Genomic DNA, 17,926 nt, shown 5'->3' with positions numbered 1-17,926 from the left:
GAAAATGAAAAAGTTCTACAAGGCGAAATCAACAGCCCTTGGAATCTTGGCAGGAATACTGTTAGTGGTATTGCATATATAAATAAATTAGCAGTACCCGACAGATGATTTTCTGGATCACCTGGTCCACATTTTGGTCGATATCGCGAGAACACCTTCACATATACATCTAAGGGCCACTCGCTTTTAAAACCCTCATTAATACCTTTAATTTGATATCCATATCGTACAAACACATTCTAGAGTCACCCCTGGCCCACCCTAATGGCGATATCTCGAAAAGGCGTCCACCTATAGACCTAATGCCCACTCCCTCTTAAAATGCTCAGTAACACCTTTCGTTTGATACCCATATCGTACAAACATTCTAGAGTCACCTCTGGCCCACCCTAATGGCGATATCTCGAAAAGGCGTCCACCTATAGACCTAATGTCCACTCCCTCTTAAAATGCTCAGTAACACCTTTCGTTTGATACCCATATCGTACAAACATTCTAGAGTCACCCCTGGCCCACCCTATTGGCGATGTCTCGAAAAGGCCTCCACCTATAGGCCTAATGCCCACTCCCTCTTAAAATGCTCAGTAACACATTTCGTTTGATACCCATATCGTACAAACATTCTAGAGTCACCCCTGGCCCACCCTAATGGCGATATCTCGAAAAGGCGTCCACCTATAGACCTAATGCCCACTCCCTCTTAAAATGCTCTGTAACACCTTTCGTTTGATACCCATATCGTACAAACATTCTAGAGTCACCCTTGGTCCACCTTTATGGCGATATCTCGAAAAGGCGTCCACCTATAGAACTAAGGATTACTCCCTTTTAAAATACTCATTACCACCTTTCATTTGATACCCATATCGTACAAACACATTCTAGAGTCACCCTGGCCCACCCTAATGGCGATATCTCGAAAAGGCGTCCACCTATATACCTAATGCCCACTCCCTCTTAAAATGCTCAGTAACACCTTTCGTTTGATACCCATATCGTACAAACATTCTAGAGTCACCCTTGGTCCACCTTTATGGCGATATCTCGAAAAGGCGTCCACATATAGAACTAAGGATTACTCCCTTTTAAAATACTCATTACCACCTTTCATTTGATACCCATATCGTACAAACACATTCTAGAGTCACCCCTGGCCCACCCTAATGGCGACATTTCGAAAAGGCGTCCACCTATAGACCTATTGCCCACTCCCTCTTAAAATGCTCAGTAACACTTTTCGTTTGATACCCATATCGTATAAACATTCTAGAGTCACCCCTGGCCCACACTAATGGCGATATCTCGAAAAGACGTCCACCTATAGACCTAATGCCCACTCCCTCTTAAAATGCTCAGTAACACCTTTCGTTTGATACCCATATCGCACAAACACATTCTAGAGTCACCCCTGGCCCACCCTAATGACGATATTTCGAAAAGGCGTCCAATTATAGACCTAATGCCCACTCCCTCTTAAAATGCTCAGTAATACCTTTCGTTTGATACCCATATCGTACAAACATTCTAGAGTCACCCTTGGTTCACCTTTATGGCGATATCTCGAAAAGGCGTCCACCTATAGAACTAAGGATTACTCCCTTTTAAAATACTCATTACCATCTTTCATTTGATACCCATATCATACAAACACATTCTAGAGTCACCCCTGGCCCACCCTAATGGCGACATTTCGAAAAGGCGTCCACCTATAGACCTATTGCCCACTCCCTCTTAAAATGCTCAGTAACACTTTTCGTTTGATACCCATATCGTACAAACATTCTAGAGTCACCCCTGGCCCACCCTAATGGCAATATCTCGAAAAGGCGTCCACCTATAGACCTATTGCCCACTCCCTCTTAAAATGCTCAGTAACACTTTTCGTTTGATACCCATATCGTACAAACATTCTAGAGTCACCCCTGGTCCACCTTTATTGCGATATCTCGAAACGGCGTCCACCTATGGAACTAAGGATCACTCCTTTTCAAAATACTCATTACCACCTTTCATTTGATACCCATATCGTACAAACACATTCTAGAGTCACCCCTGGTCCACCTTAATGGCGATATCTCGAAAAGGCGTCCACCGATAGACCTAAGGCCCACTCCCTCTTAAAATGCTCAGTAACACCTTTCATTTGATACCCATATCGTACAAACAAATTCTAGAGTCAGCCCTGGTCCACCTTTATGGCGATATCCCTAAATGGCGTCCATCCATAGAACTATGGCCTACTCTCTCTTAAAATACTCTTTAATACCTTCCATTTGATACACATGTCATACAACCACATTCCAGGGTTACCCTAGGTTCATTTTCCTACATGGTGATTTTCCTTATTTTGTCTCCATAGCTCTCAACTGAGTATGTAATGTTCGGTTACACCCGAACTTCGCCTTCCTTACTTGTTAATTGTAATGTGGAACCAACGCCTCTAACATCCCTCTCATTATGGTCCACCCCTGTTGAAACAGCAAGTTTCCTTGGACTCCCGTTAGAGGATATTGATGACAATTTGTGATCGGTTGCACCTATTGGATTGGGCGAAGCACTGCCACAACAACAACAACTGGCGTGGTTTTCAAGCTTATACCAATTGCACACAGAAACTTTATCAAACCACAATTTTATTTAATGAAATAGTTAAGTTTTCATTTTCACACGGAGCAACTTGCTTCATTAAGCGAACATCTGTCATCAGCTCCAAAAAATATGACGCTTTTACAAAAACTGTTAAAATAGGTAATAGCCGCTTCCTCCTTAACTGTAAAAATAATCAAAATTAAATGCATGCGCAACTGCTCATAAATCCCGCCTAATCAAATACGTGCCTATTTTAGAAAAAAGCCATATTGTTGTTATTGGTGTTGTATTAACGATAAAGACCTCACCTACCCGGGGCGAGACCTGTTTCTTTAGCAACCGACGCTCTGGCGACCCCAAGTTCCTCATGGCACTAGGGGTTGGGGCAGAATTAGCCTAGAAGGTTTAATGTGGTCTCGTTTACGTAGAGGGAACTGGTGTTGGAATCTACTCGAAGTATCGCGGAGTTAACTCATCGCACCGACTTCCTGAATCTAGCAGTATCTTCCAGCAGAAATCTTTTCCATAGAGAGCGCAGCTAGACATTCTCAGATATCAATGCAACGATCGTTTTTTGTCGGCAAGCTGCTTTAAAATTATTTGAATCTAATTTCGTAAAGTCATTTATGGTGCAGCGGTATACAACCTCACTGGCGTCCGTGAGACATCTGAGCTTTTACTGTTATTGGTTCACTGCATACAGCAATATTGAAGTTAATGAATTGCAGATGAACATCAGAAAAAGTTAAAAAATTAAAATAATTAAAGCGGAAAACTTCGTATTACCACCACTGAGTTATTTACTGAGGTTTTAACCTTATTATGCCTATGTTTGGATAAAAAATAAATCAGCCTTCTTCTCAAACTAATCGTATCGGCATTGACAGCACTTGCGAACGTCTCCACAGGACACTCGGCATATATTGCCAGGTCGAGACGGAAGCAGAGCCAATTCATCACTTACGCGGCACGGCATAGAAAATGATCCAGATTACTGAGTGGATTGGTACTAAGAGATTGGTCGTTTAAAGCTGTCGAAACCTCTTCCTCTGAAAAAAGGGGCTTGCGACAGTTTGGCTTAAGTAAGAAAAGTTGGTCTTTCACCACTTGTTAAGTTCATAAAAAAAGCAAGCGCTTTGTTGAAGGCTTTTTAGCTACCTCGCAGCGTTTACCAAGGGTCTCAAAATGGAAAGCTGCTACACACATTCTTTCAAACTAACCTAACTAACCGATGTGAAAAAGAATTTATAGCCGAGAATCTGCTCATGAAAAGACACTCGACGCATCTTTGTTAGTGTAAGGCACGAATGCATGGACTCTTTGAAATGCAGAATAGTTTACTTTTGTCGTTGTGTAGGCGAGTCACGAAGACATTCCGACTCAGAAGGATTTCTAATCGACTGCCTCCTGACGAAGCGAAGAAGTAGCAAAAGCGCTACTAACTTAAAATATCCAACTTGCGTCATTATCTCTACAAATATTAGCTGGTTCGGGCACTAGCTAGTTTTAAACTCTGATATAAATTTCTTGGAAGTTCAAATACGGCCAGATTTTTTACGACGCCGCTACACTTTGCAAACCAGCCACCCAGAATTAACTTTCACGAAATAAGTTCTTCACAAAGTCACTCAGATTTGCTGTCACTTTTTGAAGCGAGTGAATGCTCTAATTTTATACAAATTTTAATTCACAAGAAAAAATTGACACGGCGTGTACCGTTGATTTACACACAACTCAACCATAAGTATTTAAGGCCAAAATATTCGCTTCCGAAGGCAGTCGGTTCTATGTACTGGAGCGACTCGGGATTTTCCCGACCAAGGGCTGTCATTTCAGTGTAACCCCATTTAATTTATTGCGTCCCTCCCACAAATTGTCATCCTCCCAGCAGCTCCTTGCAGCGGGACTTCGCCATACTCTCCTGCTCCGGGAAGGTATCGAACCCAATCCGGCTCCGTCTCCTGACCCCGGTCCTGAGAAATGGTTTTGCTGCGTTTACCGGAAAAGAATCTTTTTAAGACGGTCATACTCTTGTCAGTATGTCACGTGCAAGGGATGGTTGCATCGGACAGGTTGTTCCGCGCTAGATCCCAAAACCCGACGTCCAAGTAACTTTTATAAATCTTTTGTGGCTCCTTGCTGTTCACGTCCACGTGCGTCCCGTAGTCTACGCCTCAGCGCCCCACACTACCTTCCAGTAGCTCTTCTGCTCAGCAAGCCACAACAAGTGTCCGCTATTGCTCGCGTCCTACGGTGCCACCAGCTCATACACCGCTCCCACTCATGACTAAAATGTCCGTAGTAGAGTTGGTAGCAATGCCGAGGATTATCCCCCGCCCCGTCTCCATCCCTTCTCTTTTCCGGCAACAACTGTGTAGGTCAGTAAAACAGACTATTAGTCCCTACCACCTTCTGCACCGTTTGCCAGCACAGAATATATATGTTTGCGTCATCCACCCAATGCAGCCTCTCCTTTGGACAGTGCCACTTTCCTAGATGTTCTGGTATCCGCGACGGCAACCCCCCGACAGGCTTCATTGCGCCATGCTGCCAAGCCGCAAACCCAACTATACCGAGTACCCCAATGCTTACCCAGGGACGTCCAGTCCCAGGGCCACAACAGCATATGCGTAGTCACCTGTCATCAACATCTACATCCCTCCTGCCACCTGTTACCCCAGTGGATATTTACACCATTGGGTTCCAAATGTCGACCATTTTGAACATCCACGTCAATGGCATTACGCTACCGACTGTCTTACATCCCAAAATCTTGGGTGCGACGTTTGATCAGGGACTATCGTTGACATTCGGCTGGCCAATTGCTTTGTAAGTGGTAATGAGCGTTTCTTTGTCTTTACCCCAAGTGCTGCTAGCAAGAGATTTGAGGATTTTATTTCGGCTCTGGATTTTCGGTACAATTGCGACTGCATGCTCACCAAAATGTAGACCCCGATCAAACATCACACCCAAGATTTTCGGATGTAAGACAGTCGGTAGCGTAATGCCATTGACGTGGATGTTCAAAATGGTCGACATTTGGGACCCAATGTTGAAAATATCCACCGGGGTAACAGGTGGCAGGAGGGATGTAGATGTTGATGATTTCTAAGTTTACATCGCCTGGCCAGACAGATAAGCCGTGACGTTCTAAGATACTGCCCCTGCGGCCGATGTAGGGATCAAATATATGATATTGCACTGAGTGGTGTATGATAAACGCGAGACCGCCTCCGATTCCGCTCTCGCGATCTCATCTGTGAACATTATACCCAGAAGAGGTCTGCAGAGCAGATCTTGCTGTAAGTTTAGTCTCTTGAATCGCAGCGATGCGGATGTTGTGCCGCTTCATGAAATCGACTATCTCCGTGATCTTCCCATTTAATCCATTACAGTTTAACTGCAGAATTCTGAAATGCAGCGGGGGAGACGTCGTCACTCTAGGAGTAAGTGACGGGAGACTACGCTTGAGTTGTGGGCGGCCAGGACGCATATGCTGTTGTGGCCCTGGGACTGGACGTCCCTGGGTAAGCATTGGGGTACTCGATAGTTGGGTTTGCGGCCTTGCAGCATGGGGTTTGCCGTCGCGGATACCAGAACATCTAGGAAAGTGGCACTATCCAAGGAAGAGGCTGCATTGGGTGGATGACGCAAACATATATATTCTGTGCTGGCAAACGGTGCAAAAGGTGGTAGAGACTAAGAGTATGTTTTCCTGACCTACACGATTGCTGACGGAAAGAGGAGGGACGAAGACGGGGGCGGGGGCTGATCCTCGGCATTGCTACCAACTCTACTACGGAGATTGTAGTTATGAGTGGGACCGACCGTATGAGCTGGTGGCGCCGTAGGGCGCGAGCAATAGGGGGCACTTGTTGTGGCTTGTTGAGCAGAAGAGCTACTGGAAGGCAGTGTGGGGCGCTGAGGCGTATACTACGGGACGCCCGGGGACGTGAACAGGAAGGAGCCACAAAAGATTTATAAAAGTTACGAGGACGTCGGGTTTTGGGATCTAGCGCCGAACAACCTGTCCGATGCAACCATCCCTTGCACGTTACATACTGGCAAGAGTATGACCGTCTTAAAAAGATTCTTTTCCGGTAAACGCAGCAAAACCATTTCTCAGGACCGGGGTCAGGAGACGGAGCCGGAGCCGCTGGAAGGAGCTGCTGGGAGGATGACAATTTGTGGGAGGAACGCAATAAATTAAATGGGGTTACACTGAAATGACAGCCCTTGGTCGGGAAAATCCCGAGTCGCTTCAGTACATAGAACCGACTGCCTTGGGAAGCGAATATTTTGGCCTTACATACTTATGGTTGAGTTGTGTGTAAATCAACGGTACACGCCGTGTAAATTTTTTCTTGTGAATTAAAATTGGTATAAAATTAGAGCATTCACTCGCTTCAAAAAGTGACAGCATATCTGAGTGATTTTGTGAAGAACTTATTTGGTGAAAGTTAATTCTGGGTGGTTGGTTTGCAAAGTGTCTCGGCGTCGTAAAAAATCTGGCCGTATTTGAACTTCCAAGAAATTTATATCAGAGTTTAAAGCTAGCTAGTGCCCGAACCAGCTAATATTTGTAGAGATAATGACGCAAGTTGGATATTTTAAGTTAGTAGCGCTTTTGCTACTTCTCCGCTTCGTCAGGAGGCAGTCGATTAGAAATCCTTCTGAGTCGGAACGTCTTCGTTACTCGCCTACACAACGACAAAAGTAAACTATTCTGTATTTCAAAGAGTCCATGCATTCGTGCCTTATACTAACAAAGATGTATTGAGTGCCTTTTCATGAGCAGATTCTCGGCTATAAATTCTTTTTCACATCGGTTAGTTAGGGTAGATTGAAATAATGTGTGTAGCAGCTTTCAACTCTTCCAGCAGCATGCATTTGCGTCCAATTTGAGACCCTTGGTAAACGCTGCGAGGTAGCTAAAAAGCCTTCAACACAACGCTTGCTTTTTTTTATGAACTTAAGTAAGTGATGATGGCTCTGCTTCCTTCTCGACCTGGCAATATATGCCGAGTGTCCTGTGGAGACGTTCGCAAGTTCGAGAATATTTCTTTTTTATCCAAACATAGACATAATTAGGTTAAAACCTCAGCAAATAACTCAGTGGTGGTAATACGAAGTTTTCCGCTTTAATTATTTTAATTTTGTAACTTTTTCTGATGTTCATCTGCAATTCATTAACTTCAATATTGGTGTATGCAGTGAACCAATAACAGTAAAAACTCAGATGTCTCACGGACGCCAGTGAGGTTGTATACCGCTGCACCATACATGATTTTATGAAATTAGATTCAAATAATTTTAAATCAGCCTGCCGACAAAAAACGATCGTTGCATTGATATCTGAGAATGTCTAGTTGCGCTCTCTATGGAAAAGATTTCTGCTGGAAGATACTGCTAGATTCAGGAAGTCGGTGCGATGAGTTAACTCCCCGATACTTCGAGTAGATTCCAGCACCAGTGCCTTCTCCGTAGAAGTAATTTCAGTGGCACTGTATAAGCTCGTTACTATTCCTGCGTCGAATAGAAGCAATGTTCTGTATCTGGAAATATAAAGCTGACATAAAATAATCGGTATCGGGGCACCGGAGAACTGAAATCAAAGGCGAAAACTGAGTTGCACACTATAATAGACCCATAATAGAAACTGGTACCGAAACGCAAACTAAGATCGAAACCGTAGCCAAAATCGGAGCCGAAAGCGTACGGCAAAACAACAATTGATACCAAAGCCTAAAAAAGTGAGACTGCAAGTTTGTCTAAAATCAGAACACAAACTGGAACCGGAACTGGAATCTTTACTACTAGAACAAAAACTACATAATTTTAATAGCTATCGACAATCAAAAATCCAAGAAACATGTAAGTTGCCAATTCGGAACACAATTTTTTCTTATCATAAAGAATGTATCCAAAGGTACATTGCCTTTTCAAATTTGTTATAAAAGAAAGAGTCGTACACCTACTTGGCGGCTACGTCTTACTCCTTATTCTTCTTTACCACTGTGATAGTTGTCGCAAGTCCCTAGAGTCTTCCTGATTTGACCCGTCCATCGCAGTAATGTTAGTCTTGGCCTTCACGCGAACATAAATCACTATCGAGCTCCTAGGATGTACATACATATAAATGTATTACATAAATATATTTAATTATATTAGAAACATACATATTTATAGAAAATGTATGAGTTAAAAAATTCCAGTATTGAAATGTTGCATATACGCCCTGGCATTCAAAAAAATCACATGGAATAATTATACCACGGTTGCCACTTTGGTCCATTTGGAGCAAGAATGGTCCTTTACAAGCCAGTGTGGCCCGCTGGTCCCTTTTTGTAAATTTTGGGCCTTTTAAGGCAAGTAGCCACGATATGATTTTTTTTGTTCAGAGTGTTGCCACAAAATTTGATTGGCTGATCAGCCTAAGCCTGTTAATTAAAATCAATTTTTATCAAATCACTAATAATCTTCCATTTAATGTAATGTAATTGTAAAATCATTAAATTGTGGCGGAACAAAGGCAACTGCGGTATTAGGTAATTTAGGCAGAGAAACGCAAGGTATTGTTTGGTTGTTGTATTAACGATAAAGACACTCCCCGAAGGCTTTGAGGAATGTTATCGATGTTGATGGTCCTTTGCCGGATATAGGTCCGGTGCGATCCGGTCGGTAAGAAAGCACCACTAAGGTACTGGGCCGACCATCTCGGGAACGATTAATATGATCACATTTAACCTTCTAGGGCCTCTATGACACCGGGCCGCCTCAGAGAGTAGAAATGGTCTTACCGCGGTTAGGGGCTCTGTCACGGCGGACGACACTTTTCCCCCTTCCAATAAGTTGACCCTAAGCTGGCCTCGTCTAGCAAGGGGTCGTACGAACAAGATGAATAAAAAACAGAGCAAAAAAGAAACTTCGTACTCCTCCACAGGGAGAAGGACAACACCAATGGTATCCATACGCCCTAGTGAACTAGGGAGGGCTACCAATACTAAAAGGAAGAGCGACTTGGTCGGGGGCGGCACTAGTATGGCGGCGAAGGGAGTTGCGCTGGCAACGGCGAACCCTGACGCGATTGCTGTTGCCGGACACCGACCAAGCGCCGGAACGGCAACCATTTGTCCCACGGCTGTGGCAGGTGTCTCCGGACCTGGTCACTCCGAGCCAAGGGAAAACGGGGCCGCAACAGCTACTTCAACCGGGGGAGCGACTGCGTTGGAAACGACGGGTCGGCTCCCCATGGACGAAAAGAAGGCAACCTCAGTCAATACGGTCTTAGGTGATCTGACGGGGGCAAGCACCAGTATGGCGGCGAAGGTAGTTGCGCTGGCAACGGCGAACACTGACGTGCCTGCTGATGCTGGGCGCCCGTCTGACGCCGGTACGGCGACTGTTCTCCCACGGCTGTGACAGGGGTCCCACGATCTGGTCATACTGAGCCAAGAGAAAAAGGAGCCATAAAGAAGACTTCATCCGGGGGTACGACCGCGAGGGCAACTACGGGTCGGACCCCCTCTCAAGAAGAGCCCCACAAGGGATCGTTCCACAGGCACAAGAGAAGGGCTGCAAAAGTCCTGTCAAGGTATGGGGGCGTTCCGCTGGAAACGCTGTCAGAGAACGCCAGGAATTCGGTGGAAAGGGCGCGAGCTCTACTGCCGAATTTTCGGGGTTCTCTGCCAAGAAATGTAGAAAGCGCAACGCCATACAAGCGTCAAAGGTCCGATGAGGATATTAAACCACCGCCGAAAGGGCACCAGAATCACCCCGCGGTAGCCAAACCCAGCTTTGCCGAGGTAGCCAAGGGCCGGATCCTTATAGGAATCCTGGACCGAGGGAATGACCGTGGTGCAATCCCTAAAGACCAGTGGTCGTACGTCCGGAATGAAATCGGTAACGCCGTTCTCGACGTGCTGATGGAGTCTCCGGGTAGTCCGCCGCGAGGTTCTGATGCAGGATGGTACCAGGGCCAAATCAAGGTACTCGCTTGCGAGGACGCGAGGTCTGTTTCGCTGTACAAGGCAGCAGCCGCAAAGCTGGGACAAGTCTATCCCGGGGCGATTATTGGGGTCGTCGACTGGAAGGACATTCCGGCTCGGCCAAGGGCCAGGGCATGGGTTCCAGCAGTTCCTGGGAGAATTCTCAGGATGCTGCAACTGATGAACCCGACTCTCCCATCGCAGGACTGGAGTGTCACCCAAGTCGAGGACGCTGTAGGACCTAGGAGACAGGTCGTGTTAGCCCTGAATAAGAAGCTCTCGAGCCCCTTAGACGGAGCACAGGAAGTGTTTTACGGCCTCGGCGAGGTCGTGATTCACGTATACCGTGGGGACGCACAGCGCGCATCCCTTTCGAGTGCCTCTGTGGACACGGACATTGAGGCATCCGATGTGGAAGCGGAAATCTCCGACGCCGATATCATGGTTTCCGCCACGTCAAATTGCGCAGGGGCTCTGGGCAATTTGTGGATGGAGGATGCTCTGCTGGATAGCGACGGAGAGGATCCCAACATTACGGTGATGGAGGCAGGGGAGTCTGAACAAGCTCATGCTGAGGTTGCTCCAGATAAACCTGCACAAAAGTAAGGCAGCCTCGGCTGCTTTCATCAGTCGCCTTTCTAAAGGCGACGTCGAAGTGGTCCTTATCCAGGAACAACTCAAGGATTTGCGGATTGGGGGCCATTGGGTTTAAGCTCATCCGAGCTGCAGATGAAGGTAAAGTTAGAACCTGCATTTTAGTAAAGTCCGAGCTAAATATCTTTCTCTTACCTAATTATAGCAATGGTGACGTTACAGCGGCCAGCTTGGCAAGCGGAGGCACCCAATTAACGCTAGCCTCCGTTTACATGCCGTACGACGCAGAGGAACCTCCTCCGCAAAAGACGGTAAAGGTGAACAACTCAAGGATTTGCGGATTGGGGGCCATTGGGTTTAAGCTCATCCACGCTGCAGATGAAGGTAAAGTTAGAACCTGCATTTTAGTAAAGTCCGAGCTAAATATCTTTCTCTTACCTAATTATAGCAATGGTGACGTTACAGCGGCCAGCTTGGCAAGCGGAGGCACCCAATTAACGCTAGCCTCCGTTTACATGCCGTACGACGCAGAGGAACCTCCTCCGCAAAAGACGGTAAAGGATCTGGTGGCCGACTCAATCAAAGGTCATCTGCTAATCGGGACAGACGCAAACGCCCACCACGTGCAGTGGGGTAGTTCCGACATAAACACTCGTGGTGAGTCATTTTTTGAGTACCTTTTAACAACTAACCTTGTAGTTTGCAATGTAGGTAATGAACCAACTTTTATTACTAAAAACCGTAAAGAAGTTATTCAGCCCAATTCTAAACGAAAATTCCGTGCGAGTTTTCTCCCTTCTCCCATTCCTCGTATTCTAAATAAAAATTCCTTGTGAGTTTTTTCACTTCTCCCTTTCCTCCTATTCTGAACAATGTTCGAAAAAGCGGAAACAGGTTATGGGAGAAAAGTAGGTATTATGAATGTGAGGGAGAGGGAGATTTCTCTGCCATTTCATAGGAGTTTTTTCACTTGTTAAATTAAAGGGAATGCATCAAAATAGTTAAAGGAAATTGATTATTTTAAGAAAGAACACTTATTTGTACAAATTTGTGCTAAAAGATGTATTTATATTCTACCACAATATTCTCACTGTTAATACAACAACAACTACAACCACAATATTCTTTATTTTAAGTCGAAAAGTATATCATAAGCAACGGTAGAGCTCTTATAAATAAAAAAATAAATGCAAGGCGCGATAACATCCGAAGAGATTGTGATGGGTAATCCTTTTATTTCCCGTTGTTCATAAAGCCTGAAGCTAATTACGGTTGTAGTCTGTCACATATCTTAGATTTTTTTTTATATCTATAAGAATATATTGTCACCACTACCCAACACTGGTTGAAGAAAATGGGCGAGAGAGTGCTTATGAAGCTGTCAAACTACGTCGAGTGAATTTCCTCTGTCTTTTTGTATCCGCTGGGAGCAGAAATATTTTTTTGGAGCTAGGCTCACGATCAAATATATAATTTTTAAAATCTCAAGTTTTTATAAAAATCTTTCGTAGTGCGTACATTTGTTAAAAGTAAGAGTTTTTAGTAAAGTTATTGCTTTGTCGCAATACATATATTTTCGCGGTCTTTAAAATTATTCGACTGTAAATAAAATTCTGAGCTGATGATCCTAAGACTGCACACGTGCATCGAGCATTTGATAATCCATAAGGGAACTTCAAGTATTGCGAGCAGCATCTGCATCACAAGTTGGATAAAAAGTGTGATCCCGAGAAAATTCTGAAACTACGAAAAATTCTCGTAGCAGCAGTACAAATTTTGCCAAATTGTTAAAGGCAACCGGTTTCATTTCGTGAGCGAAGGAAGCCACATGCTCTATGCTCCTATGAATTGTCCAGCTAAGCTTTCATTAAGGAATAAACAATATCTAATATAACATCAATAAAAATATCAAAAATATACAGTAAGAAATTTTAATTGATTTTAGTGCTACTATCAAAACTTGGTTTCAATATGTTCGAGAAACTCTAAATTTTTCCGTATAGAATGTTCCAACTTTAAATATGCAAAAGTTGTTTTAGAATTTCATTAAAATTATTTTAAAGTTAATACATAGTCATACAAAAAAAAAAAAAAAACCCTTTACATTAAATAAGAAAAAAGAAAAAACAAACAAACACATGTAAAGCTATACCTGGTTGCTGTTTGCGCAAACATCGATGGAGGAGCTCATCAAAATGTAAGTTAAAATTCTTAATCAATATTTATTTATTTAAGTATCATATACATGAACTATCAAGTTAGACTCGAAAACAAAAAAAAAAAAAAAAAAAAAAAAAACTGAATGAATTTGCTCTTTGAGGTTACTTATGTGCATTTTTTTGGCCCCCTATTAATTCCGCTTAAGGAAATTTGCATCCATGTAAAATAAAATTTAATCATGTAAAAACCAAAAAAAAAACAAAACAAAAAAAAAAAGACACAATTTTTTTTTAGAGAAAACATTTAAGTTATCAATGAATACTTAAAATATTAAAGTATAAAATGCTCTAAGTAAGGCAATATTGTTCCTGCATATAAGCAGGTTGTGCAGATTTGAATTGTAGCTCGTTATTACAAACATATATATGTACAATTGGTTTTTTTTGATCTACTATCCCTTGTCTATGAAAAGACAAAGTCATTACCTAGGTATCATATGTTATGATTGTAATAGCTATACCTAAAGTTTTATTTTCTCAGCTTTCTATGAATGAGTAATATTGATGTTAGTATTTAATATGAATAAAGTCTAAGAGATCAATGAAAGTCTTGTGAGTCAAATGTAGTTGCTGGTTTATTTTTTCGGTTGGGTACGGGAGAGCATATTTGACTCTCAGCGCAATGGTAGGGTAGGGAAGGAGAGATGACAAGGAGGCGAAACACCATCGTTAGCCACCATTCGACAAAATATTGTTTTGTTTTATTTGTTTATGCATTTGTATTCCCTCTGCATAGAGCTTATGTCATTTTGGCATTGATGATATTCAACAATATCGTAATTATTAAATTTCATTAGTCGGTCCGTTTTATTTTAGTTTTATGCAACACTAGTCTGTCCGTCCGTAGATATATAAAAAAGGCTGAATGAAAAAGTTATTTATTTTGCTGTAGGTGTAGTTCCACCTTTGGTTTCGACCAACTAAGTGCATGAAATAATGTTGTTATATATAAGTATTATGGTAGGGCGTAAGGAGCAAGAACCCCGACAATCCGAGTGACTAAGCCTGGATAGAGCAAGCATGCACGAGCGCTTTGAGCCCCTACCGAATCCCTATGAACGGGTACAATATAAGGAAGTATAATTATAACAATAAATGGCGCCCAACGCGTGGGACCCTGGAAGAATAAGGTGTTTTAAATACGTTTTCTCAGGCCGTACTTATTTCAAAATGCTTGACCTTACTAGTGTCGGAATTAGTTTGGATGCGATAGGTCGTCCACCTAACCAACTAGTATAAGTCATGCATGAGTAATTTATGAATATCTTCATCTCTTTGACTGCTTGGAATTAAGTTTTATACTAGGCTTGGTATAACTTACCAGTAGTTAAATTGAAATATTTGTAAAATTGGTTTATGCCCTTTTTATCAAGTTGAACGCGTTTCAAGGAAATGCTTATTGGTAAAATAGCATAACCACCTATTTTTTTTGCTCCAGCTATCATGTGACCATTTCGAAATGCATAAACAATAAATGTATAAAATAAACTCTCTTTATATGAACCAACGATTACCTAAACTCACAAGACTTGAAAGCACTTATTTTCGATTAACCACACGAAAAATTACAAAAAAAAAAAAAACAACATCTAACTGGAACTAAATTTTTAAAAGCGTATTAGTCGTTAATTGGACAAGATGTCAGTACGGCATAGCGAAGAGCATTTGGCTAATCTCGCCACTCCCGGTAACATCTGCTCTATTTGTAATGATGAAACAACGAATTTTAATTTTGTGTCTACCCCATGTATGCACGGTTTTCATCGGTCATGTCTAACGATTTGGCTTACTGACCATGACTCATGTCCATTATGTCGAGGAATAATTGATACCCAATCGTTAAGAAGTTTTAATGAACAGGATTTAGCTTCCGGTATTGATAATACAGAATTTCAAGGTGCTCAAGGTGCAGTTCCGAGGAACTCCAATTCCAATACTGGCCCTGCAACGCGTTCAAGAACTGCAAACACTAATTTACTGAATGTATCCAATCACGGTGGAAATCGATCTCCTGGAAATGCACGTCGAGGGCGAGGGCATAGGCAAAATCTAGGGGAACACCGTGAACAAAATTTTGATATACAGAGAATTCAACAAATAGTTGAAGATACAACGCAGCAACAGCGACTAAATATGACGCGTGAAATTACAGACATAGTTAGCCTAGTTGTATCCCAATCACTTGCGTCACATTTCCAAAACCTTACCATAGCGAGTCAACATAACGAACGCAGTAGTAGACCAAATAGAAATGTGCAACCGATTTTACCAGACTTACATGATATTAGTGACAGACAGGTTCCGGCTGCTCAGGCCGTACACAACCAAGGCATAGTCAGAAATCATAACACACCCAACAACAACATCAATCCTGATCCCAATACTACGGGAAATGTACGTTGCCTATCCCAAGAAGCAATTTCAAAAATAATTGTCAACTGGAAGCTGACTTTCGACGGACCGATAGACAACGTTTCAGTTGATGAATTTATTTATAGGGTAAATGCATTGACAATATCGTCTTTGCGAGGGAACTTTAGTGCACTTTGCCAGAATGCGCACATTCTGTTCGAAGGAAAAGCGAAGAACTGGTATTGGAGATACCACCACTCAGTTCGAGTGCTTGATTGGTTCGATTTGTGCGATGCCTTGAAAGGCAATTTTAAAGACGTGCGCACAGATTATGACCTTAAAGAAAGAATCCGTAACAGAAAACAGAAACACGGAGAAACATTTGAGCAATTTTTTGAAGTTGTCATGACATTGTGTGCTAGCCTCCGATCACCTATGTCTGAGCAGGAGTTAGTCGAAACACTTATTCGCAATATACTTCCAGATATTCGACTGGAATTACTCCATTTGGATATAACTTCCATTTCTGCTCTTAGAAGAGCTTGTAGGCGTCGGGAAAACTTTTTTGAAACCGTCAAAACTACCTTACCAAGACCAGTTATGCCACAAAAGCGACAGTTAGCGGAAGTGGGAAACGAACACCAGACAGACTGTATAGTAACTCCGGAGTCTGACGAAACCTTAGGAATAGATGCCATAGAAAAGAAATGCTGGAATTGCGACGAAACTGGCCACAACTATAAACAATGTGTGAAACCTCGTCGTGTGTTTTGCTATGGTTGTGGGTTACTCGCGTTCTTTTTACCGAATTGCCCCAATTGCAAGGGTTCGGAAAACAGGCAGAGGGGTGTCTTCAACAACACCGGCAGACATCCCAACCCAACATCAAAATAACAACTCCATTACAAATTTTGACTAGGACAAACAGGATTAATTCACCAGATTTGCCAAAATATCCGATTCGTCCTTTGCACGTGCGGTTGCAAGAGTACGCAGCTAAGCGGGCGGAGATATTCTCAAAACCACGTTCGACAACAAGAGCTAGAGACTATTGGTCCAACGTAAAGGAGAAAAATGTACGTTTGTCTGCTACAACTATATGTAAACCAGGTGACATCCGACCATATGCCACCGTAAAAATTTTAGGCAAAAGTGTTTTAGGTTTGCTTGACTCAGGTGCCTCAATTAGTTGTCTAGGCTCAAAATGGGCATCGGAGGTTATGGAAAGAAAACTAAAGATGAAAAAACTCGACTCAAGCTATGCACAGCAGATGGCACTAAACAAACAGTAATAGGTATAGCGACTCTAGATGTTCAGTACCAAGACAAATCTTATCCAATTGACTTTTACATCGTTCCCAGTCTTAGTCAAGATGTGTATCTAGGGGTAAATTTCTGGAAGAAATTTCAAATTGCACCCGATATACTTAGCGAAATCAACCTTCATGAAGATGAAAAAAATGTCCACTTATTATCAACTCTTCAAAAGGAGAAGCTTAACGCAGCTGTTCGATGCTTTCCTTCATTCGAGGAAAAAGGCTTAGGCAAAACAAAGCTCGTTCAACACTTGATAGATATTGGTGACTCTAAACCGATCAAACAACGTAATTATCCTATATCGCCAGCTGTGGAAAAGCTGATGGGCGAAGAAATTGACCGCATGATTTCTTTAGGAGTTATAGAGGAGTCGAATAGTTCCTGGTCTTCCCCTGTTGTGTTGGTTAGGAAGCCAGGTAAAGTACGATTATGTCTAGACAGTCGCAAAGTTAACTCTTTGACGGTGAAGGATGCCTATCCATTACCGCACATAGAGGGCATATTGAGCAGATTACCTCGCGCAGAGTTCATTTCCAGTTTGGATTTGAAGGACGCCTTCTGGCAGATCCCACTGGAAATGACCTCTCGAGAGAAAACGGCATTTACTATACCAAATAGGCCGCTGTATCAGTTTAAAGTAATGCCCTTCGGCTTATGTAATGCTCCTCAAACTATGTGCCGGTTAATGGATAAGGTTATTCCTTACCATCTCAAAGAACGCGTCTTCGTTTACTTAGATGACCTCCTCCTGGTTTCCGAGGACTTTGACTCCCACATTAACCTCTTACAAGAAGTAGCGTTGCTGATACAGAAAGCTGGACTTACTATCAATATCGCAAAAAGTAAATTTTGCTTAAAACAAGTTCG

Source organism: Eurosta solidaginis, chromosome 2 (assembly GCF_040869045.1).
Source record: "Eurosta solidaginis isolate ZX-2024a chromosome 2, ASM4086904v1, whole genome shotgun sequence".
Taxonomy (NCBI): Eukaryota; Metazoa; Arthropoda; class Insecta; order Diptera; family Tephritidae; genus Eurosta; species Eurosta solidaginis.
Note: the sequence above shows the minus strand (reverse complement) of the source record.